Genomic DNA, 22,508 nt, shown 5'->3' on the forward strand with positions numbered 1-22,508 from the left:
CTTCATACAATTAAGATAGAACTTCACTTACAGGTAAGTTCGTTTAATCTTATAATTGTATTTCGCGCCTCTTCCTCGAGATCAAACTGTAGCTGTTCAAAGTCTTTTTACGGCAAATATAACACGTAATAATTATCAGCACTGGAAAGACAAACACTATAAGTTATTTATGACCTTATAAACTATACTATACATAAGTATCAAAGCATGGAGACATAATGTCTTACACTTGGTTTTTTTTTTTTTTTTTTAAGATTGCCAATGCATATATATCTTTACTGTTAATATTGTAATAGGCCGATTATAAAATCTTGCAAAAGTCTGACAATGAAAGTTCTCTGTCTATCCAGCAGCCTTGAGGATAGAATTGATAGTTACATCTTTTCGTTAAGCAGCCGATGTTGATGCATGCCTTGTGCTGTAAGCGCTGAACACAGAGGTATTTACACCACTATTGGTTAGCATTGATTTTATCCATCAACTCAAGTCTGAGTCCCCACATGATTGTGGGTTTTTTTTTTTTTTTTTTTTGAAGAAATAAATAGTTTCTGTTCACAGTTACGAACACTAAAAAAAAATGATCTTGCAATAATAGCTAAAATTTTTTAGGTGTAAAAAATTAACTAAAACAGATAAATGATTAGCAACTGTTGTGATATTGCATATGTAATTACTTAATCAGTTTAGATGATAGAAACAGAATATATATCTGTATTGTTTGTGAACTTTAAAAAGAAAGTTTCTCTAAAGCGCCTATCTATATAAGATCAATCACGTGTTAGATCATGCAATGAATAACATTTAGCAATGGTACCTAAATTTTTCAGAAGCCATTGCTAGAACATTACTGCTATAAATTCTATATGTGACAAACAATGTTTTCACAGATACGAAAAACAGCGATACATTCTTGTTGCGATATCTAGAAATCTAACTACATCAGCAAAATATTTTTTTTTTTTTTTTTTTTTTTTGAGTGAAGATTTTTAGTTCTTTTCAAGTAAACCCTCAGGGTGGGAAGCTGGATAAATTGCCTTGTCTTGATCGAAAAAAGGGATTACTAAATTAGGTTCTACTTTTCTTAGACCTGAAGTTTTTAGCTGATCAGAAATCTTTATCTCATAACTGTTATTGCAAATCTTAATGTTGCGAATATCTATTGCCGCAAGAGTGTGAATACGGTGACCCGTGACAAGAGCTAACAAGATAGCTAACTTTTTTGATAAAATATTCAATGAAATTACATTATTTAAGCTCAATTCTCCAAGGTGTGTTAAAATTATTTTTGGATCTTAAGTGCAATTGTATTTTGCGTTTGGTGGCCTCAACTTAGAAATACCTCTAAAAATCTTCTAATATTATCATTATTCTCAAGGCCAGGACCATGTATTAATGTGATGGTTGATCGAAAAACAAGTGAGAGTGCCATACAAGGCACCATTTTTATATTCCGCAGTTAAAAACTTTAAAACCAGGGGAGCTGTAATTTCATAGGGATCTAACTGTTTGGCAGTGCAAAATTTTCACTATTTTTCTAAACCATCGTTGTATTGTTTTACAGATGAGACGGTGAGTGAAGATATCATGATATCTATTGATTCTGAAAGGATCATTTTTAAAATAAATTATTAACAACAAGCTACAGAGCCCAAGCTGGATTTTCGTGCTTAATTTATTAATATATTATAACAAATGTTTAGGTCAATCTAGACGTTTCGACCATCTGGTTGTGGTCATCTTCAGTAGTTAGTTATTATAAAATTCGGAACATATTAATAAACAATCGTTACTTATAAAACTAATTCGGATATTACAATCTTCTTATATTCGTTACATTTAAAAATTGTTTAGAGGACAACACATCTTGAAAGTCATGCCTCTTCTAATAACACCAATCTTAAGATCATCAGGAAGGAAATCATGTTTTACATTAAACATACACGATGTCCTTTTTAAGACTTGAATTGTGGTTGATTGCAATTATTCTAAAACCCAGCATGAACCAATGTCTATTTTTATCTTTATGTTACTTGTTATTTATTAAAATTACTAAAAATATTCTTACCTCAATGCATAGCAGTACCGTCATGTTGTGTTTTCGTGTAAACTTTCTTATTTTAAAAAAACTAAGAACCAAAACTAAATTCGGTGTAGCGAGTCAGTTTGCTAAAAATGATATTGGAGGTCCGTGTCGTTTGAGTGGACATGGCAAACTAGTTGAATATAATAGAGGATATATTAGAGAACTCGTATGTGAAGGAGATTCGTGGTGGGAGAGTGAGTGATCTTTAAGCAGTAAACAAATTGAGAACTGGCAAATACAAGTTTGGCAGTAACTCAGTATCGTTCTGCTTATTGAGACTCGTTTTTTGCCGTTTTATGTGCAACATCTCGGAAATAAGCCTTTTGCTATAAGACATTTCCTTGTCTAATATTTCTACATTCTCCCAATCCATTTCATGGTTTTTTTCTAATCTATGACAAGAAATGACAGAAGGGGATCCCGTTCTTTTATTTATATCCGACTTGTGTTCTTTAATTCTAGTTTTCAATTTTCTCTTTGTTTGTCCCACATAACTAGCCTCGCAATCATGACACGTTACCTTATATACTACATCACATTGGCTCATGGATTCAATAATGTCTTTCCCTGTTTTTATCATTTTTAGTTTAAATGCTGACCTGATATAACCAAGATTCCTCTGGTCCATTCGTATAAAAAAATTTTTTTTTTTTTTTTTTTTTTTTTTTAAATTCAAAATCAATCGATAAGAACCATCAGGCTTAAAAACCAGAAAAATGTTTGAAACAATTTGTTTTTTAGTAGGAGTGACTTCAATAATAGCACTTTTTTGAATTAATTTAGATAATTGTTCGCGTATTGCAACAGACTCTTGTGCAGACCAGTGAGATTCCACGGGTGGAATATCTTGTGTGATTATTGATACAAAAGGAATTTTGTATCCACTGATCCAGCTCAGAATAAGTTTGTCAGAAGAAATCTCTGACCAGTTTGCGCGAAACTGCTTGAGCCTACTTGAGTGTAAGGTTGTAAAATTTTACTTGATGTTTTGAGAGTCTTGGTTGTTTTAACCGTATCGTCTAATTTCTCTCCAAACAACCTTCGTCAACTACTGTCGCAGTGAGAGCCTCTTTTAATGATGTATTAATATTTGTTAATACGAGACTACGATAAATGTTAGACTCTTCACATTGGAGGTCTGTTATTCTATTCCGTTTTTCAATGATTCGGCTGTCACTTTTAATTATCGACTCATGGAGAGTCGCTTTCAACTCTGGATTCAATTTAGGAGGATCCAACCTGAGGCAATTCTGAGGGGACAAGAATTTTTCAAGTAAATTTTTTTTTTTTTTTTTTTCGTCAACCCCCGTTGCAACCTGCGTATGAACTACAGGTGCAAATTTTTTGTTTGGATGAATCCTAGCTCCTATGACCTAAAGAATATTAGGATTTAATTCCTTTCTTTTTACTGCTGTTGCTGTTGGCGGAATATGAACCGCAGCTGATGACTGTGAAGTTGATGTTGGAGTTGCAGTGGGTGATGGAAGTCCAACTGATGTTTTTTTTTTTTTTTTTGATCATTAATAGCGTTTAACTCTTTAGTGGATAACTTTCCTTCATTACTTGATCCTTGAGACCTATGAGATGGTTTGCTGACATCTGAAGCATCAGCTTCTATCAGCGGAACTAGAATTATTTTGCGCAGCGACTCTGGTTGTGGCTGCGAGATCGATCACAATATTTGTTTTTACGTCTAGAATATCGATCACGACTGCAATCAGAACAATCGGAAAACATGTATTTAGACATTGTTTTTTAACGTTCAAAACGTGATGTATTGTGTTGATGACGGAAAAATTTCCGAGATTTACTTCACACAATCTGCACATATGTGTAGCAGAAAAGTTTGTGATCATTGTGACATTGCAATTGTATAGGCGTGGTGTTATGACACGTCTAATCTGCAACATTGGAGATACATAGAATTGGATTAGTACTGTCACTCGCGCAGACGACGCAATGAATCACTAAATAGTACCTTCGCATTATTTGCAGCAGTGCTTTTTAACGAAGTTATGTGTGTGTCTTTTACATTGTCAGTGTTGGTTGGACCAACCTAACTGCATATTTTCCTCATCTACACATCTCAGTTAGACCAAAATGAGATTAACGTCAATTAAACTAACCTACTAGGATTATGTATGCATTTTATATAGCTAGTGTCGATTAGACCGACCTAACTGTGTTTGACGAAACATTAGTGCTTTGTGAAATTTCGAGCGCTTTACATGTTTCAAAGAAGCTAAATTTTTCTTACCAGATCTTGTATCTGAAATAACGCACAAATAATAATTGATTTTTTTTTTTTTTATATATATAAAATGGTTCATTAAAAACCTTTTATGCAGTCCTGATTTAATGCAGACAACTATTAGAGTCGATTTATAGTCATAACGATCACTTGTGTGACGCTTGTCATAGTGATGTCTCTTATATTGATTATCATCTTGATTTCAATTTTGTGAAGTTCTTCTGGATCACTTCTGCTCTTACTTGTGTATGTTAAGAAACCTAAGTTATTTTTTAAACTTAAATTTCTTATATCAACGTCAGTTAGACCGACTTAATAACGTATATGCCCATTGCACCGTCAATGTCAGTTGGACCGACACAACTGCACGCTTACCCAATCTCGGTTGAACCAAGGTGTGAGTTGGACCGGCCTGATGGGATTATGTGTATGCTTATTGCACCGTCAATGTCAGTCGACACAACTGCACGCTTACCCAACCCCGGTTGAACCAAGGTGTCAGAGTCAGTTGGACCGACCTGACGAGGTTATGTGTGTGTCTGTTACATTGTCAGTGTTGGTTGGACCAACCTGACTGCATATTTGCCAATATGTGACCGATCTGATAGGGTTATGTGTATGCCAATTGCACCGTCAATGTCAGTCGACACGACTGCACGCTTACCCAACCCCGGTTGAACCAAGATGTCAGAGTCAGTTGGACCGACCTGACGAGGTTATGTGTGTGTCTGTTACATTGTCAGTGTTGGTTGGACCAACCTGACTGCATATTTGTCAATATGTGACCGATCTGATGGGGTTATGTGTATGCCAATTGCACCGTCAATGTCAGTCGACACGACTGCACGCTTACCCAACCCCGGTTGAACCAAGGTGTCAGAGTCAGTTGGACCGATCTGACGGGGTTATGTGTGTTTTTTGCATTGTCAGTGTTGGTTGACCAACCTGACTGCATATTTTCCTTATTTACACATCTCAGTTAGACCGAGATATAAGATTAACGCCAGTTGAACTGGCTTGCTAGGATTATGTATGTATTTCAGATAGCTAGTGTCGGTTAGACCGACCTAACTTTTAGTGACACACAAAGATCGCGGCAACCTTCTTTGTTTGTAACCTGTAAACGAACTTACCACGATAATGTCTTTGATTTTCTTTTTCTTGGCGTTTAACTTTTTTCCTCAATCGTTCGACTTCTCTTCTCAAGTCGTCTTTTTTATTTCTTGATGAATGTCTTTTTCGTTTATGAGACATTTTTTGCTGATAATATTTCGGCATGTGACGTATTCGGCACAAAGAAGAAGAATAAGAGATGCGCTAGCACGCCAGGATGATAAAGGCATAAAAAGCTCTAGACTTTAAAAAATTGTGGCGACATCGGTGTAAAGCAGGGGGTACTACAGTTTGATCTCGAGGAAGAGGCGCGAAATACAATAATAATTGCAATTAACAAATTTATATGAGTTTATATGAACGAATTACTATTTATACGAATAATAAAATATTTCTAGGTCCTTTTTCTGGTCTTCTGTAAAATGTATTGTTTGTAGGAAATAGTTGAACATTTCTTATTGCTTACTTTAATTTATGTTTTGCATTCTCTTTTGTTAAAAAAAAAATTGACATATGTTTCTCCTATAATTTTTTGGGGAATTTATTTCCGTGCTATTTCACATCAGCCGTAATGCAATCACACGCTTCCAACACGGTACAAAATGTCAGGTGCCCGGATTGCAATAAAGAACTTGTAATTACTTATAATCACTTGGCTGGCAGACTGGTAAGATAAAGACAAAATTGAGGGTGCAAAGAAACCGCTTTCAACAACACCACCTGTTCTTGGCTTTACACGATGAATAATACTCAGGTATTCGCACTGTCGTAATTAGACGACTGTGAGCCGGGTTAGTTGTGGTGGTGCTCAAGTATAATTCCGTCATGCACAATAGCATTGATTTGTCAAACACATGTTTTTTTTAAGACATGAATAATAGAGGTTTGTTAGTAAAGAACAATACTACAGAATTAATAAATGTTATGTAAATTTCATCAATTTTCCGCCTCGCGTCCTTTTGGCTAGTTACATCACTGTCCATTTAGTCGACCTTCGTACTGCTATATGATCATCCTGAAAATTATCGGACGGTAGTGGGATGCGTGCATCGTCCAAAACGCATCATTTTGTCGAAATAACAGGGTCAAAGCCAGAGGCGGTTAAATTGCGTCCGGAATATGGGGGCTAAAGGACAATTAGAATCCACCGTCGGTCTGCTATGCGAGTATGCCATCTGAGAGAGGCGCGTGGCCCATTCCATCTCTGTCTCCCTGTTTCTCTTCCTTGCGGGAGTCGGATAGAATAAATCCGCCTCTAATTTTCGTCGCGTCGCGTATCGCGACGCGACGCGGTGCGGAATTAATTACAAGGCCGAGAGAGGAATTGCTGCGAGCACTGCTCTGACGACGAGCATCTACTGTGATCGAAGACTGCTGGAAACGGGGTTAACTGCCGCGATAATTATTATTCCACCCCGGCTAGCAGCCGCTGCGCGAGCGATTGAATTTCGAGCACGCGCGAGCACGAGATTCGCCCGGATCGGCCGTTTCTTGCGCAAGACGAGGACTAATTAATATCGTGCCGGTCGCGTAACTTAACGGCGGACGCCTCGGCACGAAAGGGTTGCACTCCGGTGCCTGGAAATACGACGGCTGTCCTTCCCACGCGGTCACGCGAAAGGTCGACCCGGCCGTCACGCGCGCATTACGCGGCATTCACAACGTGAAGAGCTCTTAGTGCCGACGGGGAGGAGGGGATAAAAGCCGAGATGAAACCCGAGATAAGAGAAAATCAATAACATGATAATGCAAATGGAAGTTGCCATAAGAAATTGAAATTCGAAATTATTTCTATTATTTTAGTCTTAAACCATTATTACTGTTGTGTTTTGTGTAATGAAATACAGGCTTAAAATTGGTACATGCGACAGTAATGAAAAGTTATTTACCCGAGATTGGAAATACAGTAGAGAGATGTGAATTTAATCTTGATTAAGAAAGATATGGAACAAGCGAAAATGCGATTGTCGGCCATACAATCCGATTAATTGAATTGATTCGATAGCAATTTGCATTTTCTATATGTATTTGCGATACCACTCGTAGGCGCTTACTATACGGCTTTGGAAAATTTTGCGTTCCCGGGCGAGCCGGAGACTCCCGCCTGTACTTTCATCACGAGCAGACGGAAGTGTATTAGAGCTCTTGTTTGTTTAAATAAGAAATAAAGATAAACATGACGTTCGGGAAGTAGCTTGGCCGGAAGACCTTTCGAAGTCAGAATAAACACTTTACTTGCGTGAAAATTCCGCAAGCATCGTATCTCCTTCGGCGGAAGGTCTCGAGTCCGCCCGAGTTGCGCTCTCCAAATACGGTTTCAGGGCATCGTAAAACCGATACGCTCGCGTGCATTTTATCGACTGGCTTTCTACGAACTGTTCAACGATGCGGAATACATCGCGGTATATATCTCCCATCCACCGCAATTAACTTTTTAATAAAGCTTCACGCGTCCGAACGTTACCGGAGCATTTTTCGCGGCAAGGCGGCGCGATGGGAAATTGATTTCTGTCGTCGCGCCGATCGCGCTTTTTTTCCATGCCGAGCCAGGTGTGTAGCCGGCTTTATCGTTACTCGCGGCCACCGTCGACGAGGCACAGCGGCATTCTTCCCCGCTTGCATGTCTGCCGGCAGATAAGATACATTCACGATCATTAATAGCGACTGAAACGCCGATAAAGTATCGCTAACTACAAGCGGGCTTGCCGAATTTTCCTCCGGCTTGTTAGCCTGAATAAATTGCGATAGCCACCTCCGTGGTCGTGTTTGTTTATAATTTCGTCTGGAGAATCACTGAGCAAACTCCCCAGAATCGTCGCGGTGCTGCTATATCAGCTTAATTGGATAATGATAACTCTGTTATCGCAAGATGATAAATAGCGGTCTTGTGTGCGTCTTTAATTCGTTGATGGCAGCCGCGGGGTACGTTGAAATTGCGGGCGTGGACTGAAGTCCTTTTGGAAATTGAAATCTCTCGTAACAATGCGAAAATGTCAGATTTATTGAAAATATTAATGATGACATAGTTAACGTAATTCGTATACCTATACGATAATAATTTAAATTACAATTTTTCTTTTAGTCAAATATAATGTCAAATGCTGTGAAAATTTTATCAAAGATTTTGCTTGAACGTTTTTTTTTTTTTTTTTGGGGGGGGGGGGGAAATCTTCAATTAGAAATACCGAGCTTTCTCTCTCTTGTGCTGGCTGCACATTTTATACTACGAGTATTATGAAAGAAAGAAATGGCCCGCGGCATAAAACTCCCAAGTTTCTCGCTACTGTCATACAAGTGCAGCACGTACAACAATTACATGTAAAAGTATGAAGTAAAATTTCAGAGTTTACTATTATTATCCCGTGTTTATGTGTTTTACGACTATGTTTACGATCTTCTTGCTTGCTGATAGTGTAAATCCGACATTGTTGATACGAAAGGCAGAGAATTTTAATATTTAATTTTAATTTGAAGTTATATACATCTTGAAAAGGTTAAAATTTTCCATGATATATTGTGTAACTGCATATGGCGCATTCCATTTCCACACATTGCGAATTTTTAATAAAACCTTTATTTCCGGAAGGTGTAAAAGTGGATTTAGAGGCATGAAAATAATCCGTGTATTTATCCGTGATGATTGAAACGCGGCAATCGACGTGGGATCTATTTTTCCATAACTGTAGCGGTAAAAATTGAATTTCGCCGAGATAACACCGACTTCAATTTCTAGTTAAAGGTTAAATATTCTCGGGCGCATATTATCCGGTTTTCTAGGGCTAAGGCTCGATGCCAGGTGGCCGTTCCAGCCAGTCGCGCCGTAGAAGAATAAATACGCGCGGATTGCGACGGGAAGAAATCCATGCAATTACGCGCGTTGCGCTTAGCGGCGCTATCGGAAATCCCGATAAACCGCAATCAAGGGTGAGCACCGTGATTAAAGCCCCGTGACGGTAATGGCGCCGATATAGCGTCGTATATAAATAGAATCCGACGTTGAATCGTTAATGGCAGCAATTCGTATGTGCGGGTGTGGTGGTTGCAATAATATTTATGAATAGCGATTGGTTGAAACAGTTAACTTTGATAAATATTTACGTCGAATTCGAAAACGCAGTAATTTGATATCGCTATTGTCGCTCGTGCAAAACCGAGAGAACGAATCGTTTATTTGTTTATCACATAATCTCGTATTAAATGTATATGGACGCACGCCCTTTGACACTCTTTCTCAGTTTCTTCAATAAATCGTTAAATACCTTTGCAAAGTCTTCGGGACTTGTCTTGACATTTTATACCTGCTCTTAAATTTCGGTTCAATATCGGGGGATATCGAAGGTAGTTGGAGAAATGAAGTTACTCGGTTTCGGAATCCAGGAACGGCCGATAAAATCTGTGGAATCTGCTTTACGGGGAAGGGACATTCGATGTCCCCCTTTGTCTTAAACACCGTACCTACAATGTGAGTTTCTAAAGGCGGGATTTTTCGAAGAATTCCTCGAACGGTATTGCGAGAGAGTCGGAACGTCGCGAAGTCGGGACGAAGAGGATACCGGAGAAAACATGTAAAGGCGAATTGTTAAATCAAGCAATTGAAGCGTCGCCTTACGAAATAATGCCGGGCGGATCTGCGCCGTGGCGGCGCAATTAATTAAGATAATTTATGAATGCAGCCGCGTCGTAGCGGCGCGGTGGTTAATGTTTATCGCTTACGACGCTCGTATCGGCAGTATAATTTATCTCTGACCGACCGCCGCGTCGCGTCGCGTCGCTCGCACGATTTACTACTACGCGCCCGCTAATTTATTTGGGAAATAATAATCGTTCGGTGGCAGATGGCGATGGCGTTTTTCTCCCCTGCGCTCGCACGTGGATAACGTATTGCACGCGCAGCCATCACGCGCCGAAAACTCGTCGCGGCGGCGGCGGCGGCGTTTAGAGCAGCAGTCCGCGCTGAAAGGTTGGGGCGCATTTCGCGAAAATTGCTCTGCTTTGCGTCGTTGTAATCTGACGATACCATCGGTATTTAACCGCGGATACAGGTGGCAGACATTGGGGGCGCGTGGGACAATAAAGTTGCTGATAAAATGGCGAACGGGATACCGAGGGGGGTAACAGGTGCGGTCATTAACACCAACTGTAAACATTTAATCAGGCAACACTTGGCCACTTTAATCCCCGGAGAGCGCAAAGCAGCGGAAGCAAAATATTAACCGAAGAGCTAAATGACGATCGGCGGCGCTGCGGGCGGACAGCGCGATTGCGGCTATTTGGTGGAAAAATTAATCTCATCGCGTTTTTTGAGTTGAGCTGCTGGCCGAGCGAGCGTGAGCGTCGGCGGCATTTAACGGCTGATTAATGCCGGGTCGTCTAATGCTGGCGACTATTCGCGTCGCGTCTCAAGGGGCATTGAATTAAATTGGTCTACTTGTTTCTTATTGCGATTCGCCGCCCACCCGAGACAGATCGTCGCGGCGCGGCGCGACACCGGCAGGAAATTGTTTCTCATTTTAAATTTAGAATTCGGTATCGTCGCAACTTCAAAGAAACCCCTTAATTGCGACTCGGAACGGGAAAAAATAAAGTCGCGCGCGAGATGAAATGGGGGGGGGGGAGGGGGGCGCCGGAAAAGTTAGCAGAGTGCGAACGCACGCTCGTTCGACACCTGAGACTTTGTTCGTCACGGAGAAACGCCGCGGTCTGTAAACGCGCTCTCACGTACGAGCCGCTACACGCTATTTCTCCCTCCGCGCAATCAAATACTTCCGCGGATGAATATTCACGCGTTACCGCCGGGCAGCTGTACCAACTAAAAGTTAAAGCCAATTCAGAAACCGGAAAAGTAAAACGACAACACACACGGACGAGCTGCGAGCGCGGCAACGCATGTCCGGGCAAAATTTACCCTTCTGTTATCCAGTTCAAACGCGCGCATACTAAACTGCATATTGCATTCGCCCTTGCCGAGAGAGCGGAGCCGCACTCTCTTTCTCGCCGCCAGTTCTTTTCCTCTCTCACTTTATTGCCACCCACGGCCATTTAGCGCAATAAATTAAACGGCGGCAACGGTAACGCGTCGCGTTATACTGACGATCAAAGGTAATTTGATTTATGTATCTCACCCCTGCTGCGATAGGAGGGCTCCGCGGCACCTCGGAGATTCGACTTCCCCCTCCTCGAAAACACGACGCGGATACGCGCGCGTTGCACACACCTACAAACTACCGTGTAATTAACGTAAAGACGCGCGATGGCGCACGGTTGCCCGAAGTTCCTGCCACATCGACCGTATAACGTGACGTTATAATAGAAACCGTAGACACGCCGTCTCAGACATAGGTCAAATAACGAGAATCACGGGACCGTTTCAGACGTCGTGCGCAAGTTTCCGCAAGTCTCGGCACTAAACCTGCGAATTTCCGCGACGCCATTGAATGCACATCTGAACGATGATGTGACGCGCAAAGCGAAGGGCATTCCGGAGAATGATCAAACGATTTTCTTGTGAAAGAAGCGGCGCGCCAGTTTTAGCTATTTCGGGTTAAGGATATTTTGCTGAAAATGTCACAAATTTTTATGCACAAAATCTCATTTAAAATTAACTTAAGCGGAGAAAATAGGCGTGCTTGACAATTGAGCAGTCCTGATTATTCGTGCGTTGACATTTTCTAAATTTTACTTGTGTCTTCGTCAAAACTAAGCTGTCAGTCGATACACACACAAGCACGTATTATGTAACTTTCGATCGATGTCTTAAAAAAAGAACACGAGTAGGCGTATATATTTTCGTCGAAATAATGTCTATGAACCTACTTGAAATGAATTTTTCATATGCTCTATTCTCGCGTCGTGAATTTATTATAATGCACACACGTAAGCACGAGTCAAAGCTACCCGGAAAGGTAAACTTCTTGATGGACTGACTGTAATTTTTGTTTTGTAACGCGATAAAATGGCTTTCCGTCTGCTGAGAACGGCTCGTATCGTATCACGAGCGAGCGGCACGCAGATAATATCTTTAAATTTAGAAAAGAATGACGATAAAGAGACTCTGTGTGCCAGCTGGTACTCCGATACAATTGAACCTGGCCGGAAAACAGGGTTAATCTTGTCAAAGAGCTCTGCAACGCGCGCCGCAGGATTTATCAGGATTCCGTCGGTTCGGCGTGTGCGCGTATTTGCAGGATGTCGTGGATTTTCATGCTGCGAAGGCAGAGCGGTGTGACGTGATTGTCCCGTGCCTTCATTTAAATTATTCACCAGACAGAGAGAGAGAGAGAGAGAGAGAGAGAGAGAGAGAGAGAGAGAGAGAGAGAGAGAGAGAGAGAGAGAGAGAGAGAGAGAGAGAGAGAGAGAGAGAGAGAGAGAGAGAGAGAGAGAGAGAGAGAGAGAGAGAGAGAGAGAGAGAGAGAGAGAGAGAGAGAGAGAGAGAGAGAGAGAGAGAGAGAGAGAGAGAGAGAGAGAGAGAGAGAGAGAGAGAGAGAGAGAGAGAGAGAGAGAGAGAGAGAGAGAGAGAGAGAGAGAGAGAGAGAGAGAGAGAGAGAGAGAGAGAGAGAGAGAGAGAGAGAGAGAGAGAGAGAGAGAGAGAGAGAGAGAGAGAGAGAGAGAGAGAGAGAGAGAGAGAGAGAGAGAGAGAGAGAGAGAGAGAGAGAGAGAGAGAGAGAGAGAGAGAGAGAGAGAGAGAGAGAGAGAGAGAGAGAGAGAGAGAGAGAGAGAGAGAGAGAGAGAGAGAGAGAGAGAGAGAGAGAGAGAGAGAGAGAGAGAGAGAGAGAGAGAGAGAGAGAGAGAGAGAGAGAGAGAGAGAGAGAGAGAGAGAGAGAGAGAGAGAGAGAGAGAGAGAGAGAGAGAGAGAGAGAGAGAGAGAGAGAGAGAGAGAGAGAGAGAGAGAGAGAGAGAGAGAGAGAGAGAGAGAGAGAGAGAGAGAGAGAGAGAGAGAGAGAGAGAGAGAGAGAGAGAGAGAGAGAGAGAGAGAGAGAGAGAGAGAGAGAGAGAGAGAGAGAGAGAGAGAGAGAGAGAGAGAGAGAGAGAGAGAGAGAGAGAGAGAGAGAGAGAGAGAGAGAATACCGAAACGCGCACGCTGGGCGCAAAGCGAGCGAGAGGCGCTGTAGGCTCAGGCGTCGGTGAAAACGAAGTGACGCTCGTTCCGAAACTCATTTTCGAGCACAAAAGACTTGCTGCGAGTAGGCAAGGAGCCGACGTTTATTAATAAGTACTGATATTGGTTCTGCGAATGTGTATAAGCGAGCTCGCGAGGAAAACTGTTTCAAAGATGAATCGGGCTGAGTTAATATGGAATTTCTTCGCTGGTCTATTCATCTTGCGCTCGGTGTGCCGATAAAAATTTTATAACCTATTATCGTAACGATATAACTGTCACAATGTCATTTGTGAAGACACAATGTCGATTATAGTAAAATTTGAATATACGATGATGAGATCAGGTTTCAGCCAAGAATGTTTAAAAAGAACAAAATTAAGTTAAGCATTCAAAAATACATTTTTGAAATAACGATAAATTTAAAATGATGAATGTGTCGTGTGTTTTTTCGGAAAAAAAAATAAAGCGCTTTCAACTCTTTTCACATTAATTTATTGGGAGGGGGTCGTAATCTCACATCCGTTACTTCTATCGTGCGGGCAGCTATTTTTAGCCGTCAGCGGCTACTGCAATAAAACCCTTAAATGCACCCTTCGCAAGTTGTTGCGGCGGGAAATAAGAGCCGAAAAAAGACGGGCGTCGTTAGCGACGGTGCTCGGTCATGCATATCTCTTATCGCGAATCCATTAAAGCCCGCTATCAAACATAACGTCGCTTTGAAGCCCGGATTAGCTGGCCTTTGCGGAATTTCGATGGCCGGCAAGATCAACCGTTGTAATATCGTTGCGCGCTGTGCTGCACCAACCGGACCTGATTGCTTACCGGGGATTAAAGGGTTTATGTGCGGGTGCGTGTCCGCTAAACGATGCAATTTATCTGCGACGTGTCGCGAAGCTCGACGAGCCGTAATATTGCCGGTGAGTTATTAAAGGGCCGAACTTGAAGGGGCCCGAAACGCCTCGTCCGAGCGCGGGCGCGATCTATTCGAACTAGCAACATCAAGGGAGGCAACTTGCAGATTCGGCACAAATTGAGATGTTCAGCCGTCTATGAAAATTAATTTAGACGAAGTTCGCGGATATCCCTGTGCCTGTGCACGCTCTAATACCCGAGCGTGAGTTTCGCGTAGGTGCGAGAGTTAGTACTGGGCTAGGACTTTACTGCCGTCAGTTTCTCTCCCCCTCTTCCTTCTCCCGCCCCTTCGAAGTTAATAAAACTACGAAGACAGTTAATGCAACACGTTTGTGTGAAATTGCGTAATAACAATTTAAGGCTGATAAACTAAAATTGGAAACTTTATTGCGCGCAATGATCTTAAACACGGCGACTAATTGTGGCGCGCATGCCGTTTAAAGTTAATAATGTGATATACGCTATCTACGATCAATATATTGTTTGTTCGCAATTGCGCAACGAAGCAGTTGTGTTTCAAATTGCTTTGATTAAAAACGCAATTACAATAAGTAATCTATAGTCTACGTATTTTTCCAGAATTATTTTACTACAAATTCATGGTAATTTTTGTTTTTCTTTTCGAAATATACCGCATAATTTTGTGGTGTTTGTTCTGTAAACGTAAAAGCTACACGGCTAATGAATATCAAAGCAAACGAGTTGCAAATTTGGCACAGAGTGTTCAACCGTCTATGCAAATTCATTTAGACAAGGTGCGGCTGCTAGTTGTATGCCACTGCACATCGAGAACGCAATATGAAATACGCTGCGCATTGACTGTTATTGCGATTGCGGAGAACTCGGCTTGTAACCACATTCGAGATGCAATACACTGTAATTACATCGTATAATTACTGCCCAAAGTGCGTCAAATATGTGCCCAACAATAATGCTACCGTCAAACTTTTCTATCTTTTTCTAATTTTCCTTTTCTTTTTTTTTTACGCTTTCTTGTGATGTATCACTGCTACTTTACACTTGCCTAATTCCGTGACAACGTTAGAATGAAAAAGCTAGTGAAAATAAAAGACAGCGACAAATTTTAATATTTATAAATAATATTAAATATATAATGTTTAGTAAATTAACAGTATTGCATCTTTTGCTATTTTTTGCTATCCTTTTACTTTTTTTTTTTAATCTAACATGATCACGTAATTAGACAAAGTGGAAAGACAGCGCAAGAAAGAAAGTCAGAAGGAAAACAGAAATTAAAACAACATGAAAATAATTGTAATATTATATTCATGTCCCGAATGTCACACTTTGTTACGTGAAATACGCAAAAGCTGGCTTCTATTTTAAATGACTTCTTTTTTTCTCCAAATTTCTTACTGGACAATTCATCCGGATATAGCATGTCAACCGGTAGCCTGGAGATAAGTAGTTGAAATTCGGAATTTCCAGGTTAAATCCGGCAAGATAGCGATCTCACGTTGAAGAAAATGGAAATTGATTTCCGGACTGAAGCCCGTTTACGTTCAACTGTACTTATATTTTGTAAAATATTGTTAATAATAGTGACTTTATTAACGACGTGTACCTCCTCGTCGGGCATGTCAATAAACAATGCGGGTAGACGTTAAATGTGGCAGTGAATGCGTATCCGAAGCAGCCGAGATGAAAATCGATAAAAATTATTATATCCTCTATCGCACTTGTAATCGATTATCTCTGACAGAAAAATTGTATGATGATACCGTAAATAAGTCCTTCGGTAGGGCCGCCTGCTGCGCGAAACACGTCTCTTGCAGTGCTCGTATATTCCATATCCTTCGCTGGCAAGAAAGGCCATGTGGAAAGAAACGGAAATTACAGCGTTTGTATGGCGCACATGTGTGTGTGTCTGCGTAATTCGATCGGCGCGCTAAAATCAGAAATAGTGATTTCTGTTATATAAATTCAGGAATGAGACAAGTAAAGCGGAACGGAAAATTTATATTACAACTTTGTGAGAAAATCGAAACAGTTTTTTATCGGAATTACTTCAACGATGTTATTTCTTTCTTATTTGACGCTAGTAAATAGTTTAGCATTAAGTGTACTTATTTGTTGAGACATGATCTTCGACATTGTGTGCACAATCTATATACATATATAAGTGGAAAGAGGTCCGATTAATTGCGATTCCTAGTTTTTATTATTACCGCTTCTGTCTTCAATATTACGCGGGAGCGCGAAACAGATCATTTTTCCCCGATTGCGCCCGGACATTTAAAAGAAGCTTCAGGCGTGAAAGAAGTAAACTTCGTTTCCGCCTTATCTCGAGACGGATGCTTTGACTGTCTTCATCTGTGCAAACGAAGTTAGCATCAACCTGGACTTCTCCGCGGGAGCGCACTGAATCGCGATATCGATCGCGATGCAACGGTGCCGGTCCTCTCGCCGCCTCTCGAGTTTTCCGCGAGCTGTCTGAAGGATTTCTCAAGTTTCGGATGCCGGCGGAGCGAAGTATAAAGTTTTTCAAGTGGATTTCCTCCTACTTTCGGCCTCGCATCAAAGAGCTTCACGGCAGCCCCGACGAGTAATGCATTATGAAATTATCCCCGCGCAAAGCGGATACGCAATAAATATTTGCCGGCGACTACAGTGAAATATTCTTTGACAGGCGCGCGGGGCGTAAAAAATATTAAAGCTTCATGAAGCCTGTCTGGGTAAAGAAAAGGGGGGAGGGGGAGGGGCGGTGCACGTGTGCGACGTGAAAACACAAGTTCGACATGCGCGATCTGGTGCGCGGCGAAAATTAGCTCCGATACAAAGGCGCAGCTTATACAAGAGTTACCAGGTTTAATACGTAGATTTAATTTTCTCTAATTACGAGCCGCGCGACGCAGCGATGCGTGTGCGATGCGGCGCATATGCATATCCGACGCATGTGGGTTGCGTTTAATGAGAGGTGCTGGTTTGGCAGCGTGTATACGCGGGGTTGCGGAAGAGGAGAGGAGAGGAAGAGGAGGAGGTGTGGATTCCGAGGAAAATAAATTTTACAAACGCTCATCGGAAACGTTACACACGTGTTTGAACTTTCGGGAATGATTGTTGGTTGACGTCGGTTTGGCTTATGGAACGAATGCCGCAGCGGCGTCGCCGGTCGGCGCGATTGAACACATGAACGGTTGGCTAAACACTGTGCAATTTCCATGTTCAATTTGCAGCTTATGCAAATGCCGTTCGGCATTTCATAATTATGCGCGTCAAAATGCCCCACGATTCGACCAATTTCTCTTCGGCGCCGCACCAAGTCCCGGTTCTCCGCAATCCGAATTCAAATGTTACTTACTTTGTGAATTGCTTCTTTGCTTGCTCTGTAGCGGAGTCGAGCGCTGAGTACACAGCGTTTTATAACGGACGAATGGAATAGCGGATAGAAGTGGCGTACAAACAAGAGCGAGTTTCCCCGGATAGGACTATGAAAGACCGGCTGGATACGCGGATAAAATTAATTTTAGAGAGTAGACGAATGGCGAGCGGAGAAGCGTTTAATTAATGATTGAAATGCAATCACGACGTTCGATGAAAATACTAACGCCAGCGCACGCAGTCGTGTCGCACGGCGGCGCACACATAGCGTTGCTTAATTACGGAAAAGAAGGTACAGAGAGGACGCGCTACAGCGGCGAATAAAAAATGAAATATTGAATGTGTCACGGCTCTACAAAGATCGATATGTTGCTTGCCTTCATGGTCTCGGAAAATGAACTCAATATTGGGGACGTGCTTTGATCCTTAACCAGCTCCAGATAGGTCGGGAAAATCGCTTTCAACTTTGGACAACGATAAAATGTAAAATAAGATTTTTACAGGAACCACGTCGTCGTCGTGTTTCGAACGAGATTAATAACGTAATGGCGTAATAACGTAGCAGTAATACCTAACAGGTTCATTAAAAAAGTTGGTTTCTTATTCCGGGCTGAGAATTGACGTTAAGTTCAGAAAGTACTTCCGTGTCCTTTGATAAGAGGAGTTCAAAAATAAGAGGATTAATATCTTTCAAGCATAATAGCCGCCTCTTACACATTTTATGAATGAACGCAGTGTTCGTGAAAATTTGATGAATCTTATTCATGTTACAGTACTCGTGCTAATGCTTAAATCTTATTAACAGTTAGCTAAATAAAAAAATGAGGGCTAATAATATTGTGTGAGTAATATATCTCTCTCAGTAACAGAAATAATATTGGAAACTATAAGCGCAAAATTGTACGTAAAAGTTATTTCTTTTTAATCAATGTTTATTGTTGTCAAGAGATAATTATTTAATAATAGAACGCAATTCTCCAATCGATACAACTATCAAATGCGATATATTATCACAGTTTACGATCGAAATTCTCGAAAAATATTTTACATTTATCGTGGCGCACGGCGCACACATGATCGATATTGTGTCGTAATATTTTAGTAGCTCGCCTGACGACACACGGGACTCTCGTGAGAGAGGCGCTTGAGCGTCGTAAAGGAAAGCCGGAGGCAGGGTGCGAAAATTGTTTCTTTGTTCCAAGCTAGAGAAGACAGCAAAGAATTCACTTTAATTTTACACTTTGAAGCGCTCTCGGACACAAAGACCGGGCGGTGGACCGCTTTAGATCACAGAGTGACCCGCCAGACAATATTTCCGCTAGCAAGAAAACGCAGCTCGGCGCGCGCAGTTTCCTTGGAATTTTTCGAGGTCCAGTAAATGATCGTTTCTCGGCAGGTAGAAAACAAGAGAACGCTTTTGCATGCTGTCTCGCGTATTTTTTTTTCTCTCCCCTGTTTTGTTTTTATATTTTTTTATCTCGCGCCGTTGTATTTGTTGCGAATTAATACGTGAGACGAGACGGACGGCGACAAATGCCAGCGCCCATTCTGAAATTTCCCGCGGAGAATCGTACGTCGACGTACGCTGGTCGTCGGACCTGGACAATTTCGCATTCATTCAGAAATGCATTCTGCAAGTTTTCAGTCGGCCGTGCGTACAGAGGCACATAATAGGCGCGGCTGGCAATTATGCCGCGCGCAAACGGCCGCTGATTACTCTGCATTCACGGATTACGCCGGTCCGGGGACCGTCGTCCTGTTCCGGCGCAATATCGCGGAGGAGTTGCGAGGATAATGACTGACGAGGGAGACGTAATAAACGGCGGCTTCTCCTCTTTTATCGTTGGGGGCGCGACGGGGTCGGCGCGGGCCATTGCGAGGCGAGACCGTCGCCGCCATTCGGATGGACTCTAAAACCCCAAGGTGCCTGCCTAATCCGGAATTTCCGGAATTGTCGTGTAAAACGTTACGATTTCAGCGTACGCGGCCCTCGTTATGTTTCTGGTTAAATGCATTTCCGTAACACGACTCTTCGAACATCGCGTCCCGCCCGTAAATGCTTCACGGATTATGTTAGTTCTGCTAAGTGCACTTTGTATTCGTGAATATTGTAGTGAACATTACGGTAGTCGGTTGTCATTCGATTGAGTGTTCTGTACGATTCCGCTAAAGGAATTAGTTTTTAACAATTTATACAATCAATTTGTAGTAAGTCTTATTTTTACGGTTAATCCGATATCCAATGTTTCATGCAAAATGTATCTGTGCGTTCTTTGCTGCACGTAAAATAATTCAACATAAAATGTTTTAATACTGTTTAATATTCATTTAAATGACATTTATATTTCGATTATATATTCAATTTATTGTTGTAATTATTATCTATTTCAAAAGCGGTGTATAAAAAATTCACTTTTTGCATCATATTTTTACGTGAAAAGTGAGTTGTATCAAAAAGATAAAAGTTTAAAATATCACATTTGCAAATTTTAATTATTTCTCTTGTGTTTTTTAATATAATAAAATAATTTTAATGTCATTGGCTAAATGCAGAATTAATGGCTGATTTTTTGAATTAGAGTTTTGGAATTGATTGGAAATTTGAATGCGATGTTTAATTAACAAAAATTTGATGGAGGGTCTGATTGCGAAGACGGGAAAGTTGACGTTAAATTTCCTAATGAATCTGTCATTAACAGTTGACTTAATGGTGGAAGTTGATTATCCTATATTTAGCGAAATGGAGAGATATAGAGAATAGAGAGAGGGAGAGAGGAGAGAGTTTTTGTTCTCCTAAACTTTTTTTTACGACGTTCTTTAAAGAACATTAATTATAATTTTACGACTTTTCGGTATAGTATTTCAAACAATGGAAACAACGAAGAATGGAGAGAGGCAAGCTACTCGTTCACTTACGAATGCATACGCACTTGAAGGAAACGGGCGTGCATTTAATCGTTTCCCTCGGGCGACGGTCACGGTACTGAAAATATCAATTCCAGCTGTGCTCCCGGGAGCAACCTAATCTGGCAGCGTAGCGTGAAACGATTTAAATCCAGTTCCGTAGCGGCGCTACACACTAAGAAGATTTCACTTAAGCCAATCCGCCGTGTGGGATTAAAATTTAATCTCGAAAAGATGTTAACAAATAGCGGACGGAATTTCCGCCGTCGTTCCGCTGATCGTCGTTCGCGCACTGGCACCGGCAAACCGATGAGTTAAATCCGTGCGCCGGTCCGGCCCGGATAAAGGATCGCGTTAGACGCTTGTCATATGCACGTGGCACATTTTTGTACGCGTCAGATGTTCTGACGGAAATTAACGATGCAGATTTTAAAGGGCGGGATTCTATGCAGATCGTGCGCGCGCGCGAGGGCGAGCGCGCGCCCCGTCGCATTCCTGCCTCGAATCGTATTAATTAAAAAACGGGGAACACCCGTAATGAAAAATCCACCGCTCTGCCGGATCGTACGGGGATTGCATATCTCGATTCTGCTGGTATTGTTCGCTTGTGACGCGGGCCGCTTGCGCGCGGCATATATTCGCGATATTATGAACGCATTTGCTTTAGAGCGCAGAATAAAGAGGCTCGTGCAATGGGATTCTTCGTTCCAATTCTTTTAGCAATATTACGATTAATATATGATATACTACAATGCTACGTCCTTGTTCCTTTTTTTTGTCGCGTGGGCGTTTTCTTTTCGGTACGCGCAATAAAGAGATCTCGTATTCGCAGCGTTAGTTCCTCTATTAATATTTCGAAATTGCCGACCGATTGTACTCGTTCACAAAGGATAGATGCCAGATGGGTCCTATGTTGTGCTTCACGGGCATTTAATTGATTTTTTTGCTCAGCAGGGTATATTGTTTAAGAAAACAAATAACGCAAATAAAGAGCGCGCCGAGATTTTATAGAGTGGAAATATTAAACATTTTATATTGCATCTTATAATGACAGTTTAATTGATTCTAAACCGTTAATATAATTATCCACGTATTAAATCCGTGGATATTGTTGCAGGACAATACACAAATTAATACGAACTATTGTTTTCTTTTTTAAAAAGCGTACAAAACTTGATATAACTTGTTGCGAATAAAAGCTTTTTCTCATTACGAAAAGTTGGAATTGTTTTATATCGCTATGGCTACGTGTGTGGAATAAATCACGCGAAAGAATACAATGTGTTCTTTTGCAATTTCTTTCAACAGACATTGCTTAAAGACACATTGATATTAATTCAATTATAAGCAATTGAAAGTATTTCGTGACTTGTGCTTCGAAAGTGTAAATCAAATTTTATTCTTTATGTAATTTCACAAGTAAGTTATTTATAATTTTCCATTGCTTGTCTACTAAAGAAATAATTGCCGCTACATTCCACATTCTACAGTATACGCGTGACGCATTGCCGAGCCTCTCGCGTGCGAAAAACAGGGATCTTAAGTGCGACACCGAAGTTCTCGATTTACGAGCGGCACCGTCATCAAGAAGTTATGCGATAAATAAAGCATTAAAAAGACGCGAACTGGTTTGTAAACTAACGCTTATTCGGATGATTTGTAGTCGCGCGCATACACACGTGCACGAGTGTGTATATATAAATAATATATAAAATGTGGCTATTTATAAAAGAATATACATATATTACTCAAAAAATTCGTTCTTATTCCGCGTAAAATACTAATTGGTGTGGTGTTGTGTTTCG

The 22,508-nt window shown here is 41.2% G+C and overlaps 1 protein-coding gene and 1 long non-coding RNA gene across 3 annotated transcripts in view; one reads left to right on the plus strand and one right to left on the minus strand.

Moving 5' to 3' along the window:
- LOC105678048 (beta-4C adrenergic receptor-like) overlaps positions 1–22,508 on the plus strand; it is a 194,683-nt gene that overhangs the window by 144,320 nt on the left and 27,855 nt on the right. The gene's annotated exons all lie outside the window — the stretch shown is intronic.
- Positions 1,641–7,207, minus strand: LOC137000524 (uncharacterized). Its single transcript, XR_010890785.1, has 2 exons — positions 2,066–7,207; positions 1,641–1,985 (listed from the first exon to the last, which is right to left on the minus strand). It is a non-coding gene; the product is annotated as an uncharacterized lncRNA (long non-coding RNA).

Source organism: Linepithema humile, chromosome 1 (assembly GCF_040581485.1).
Source record: "Linepithema humile isolate Giens D197 chromosome 1, Lhum_UNIL_v1.0, whole genome shotgun sequence".
Taxonomy (NCBI): Eukaryota; Metazoa; Arthropoda; class Insecta; order Hymenoptera; family Formicidae; genus Linepithema; species Linepithema humile.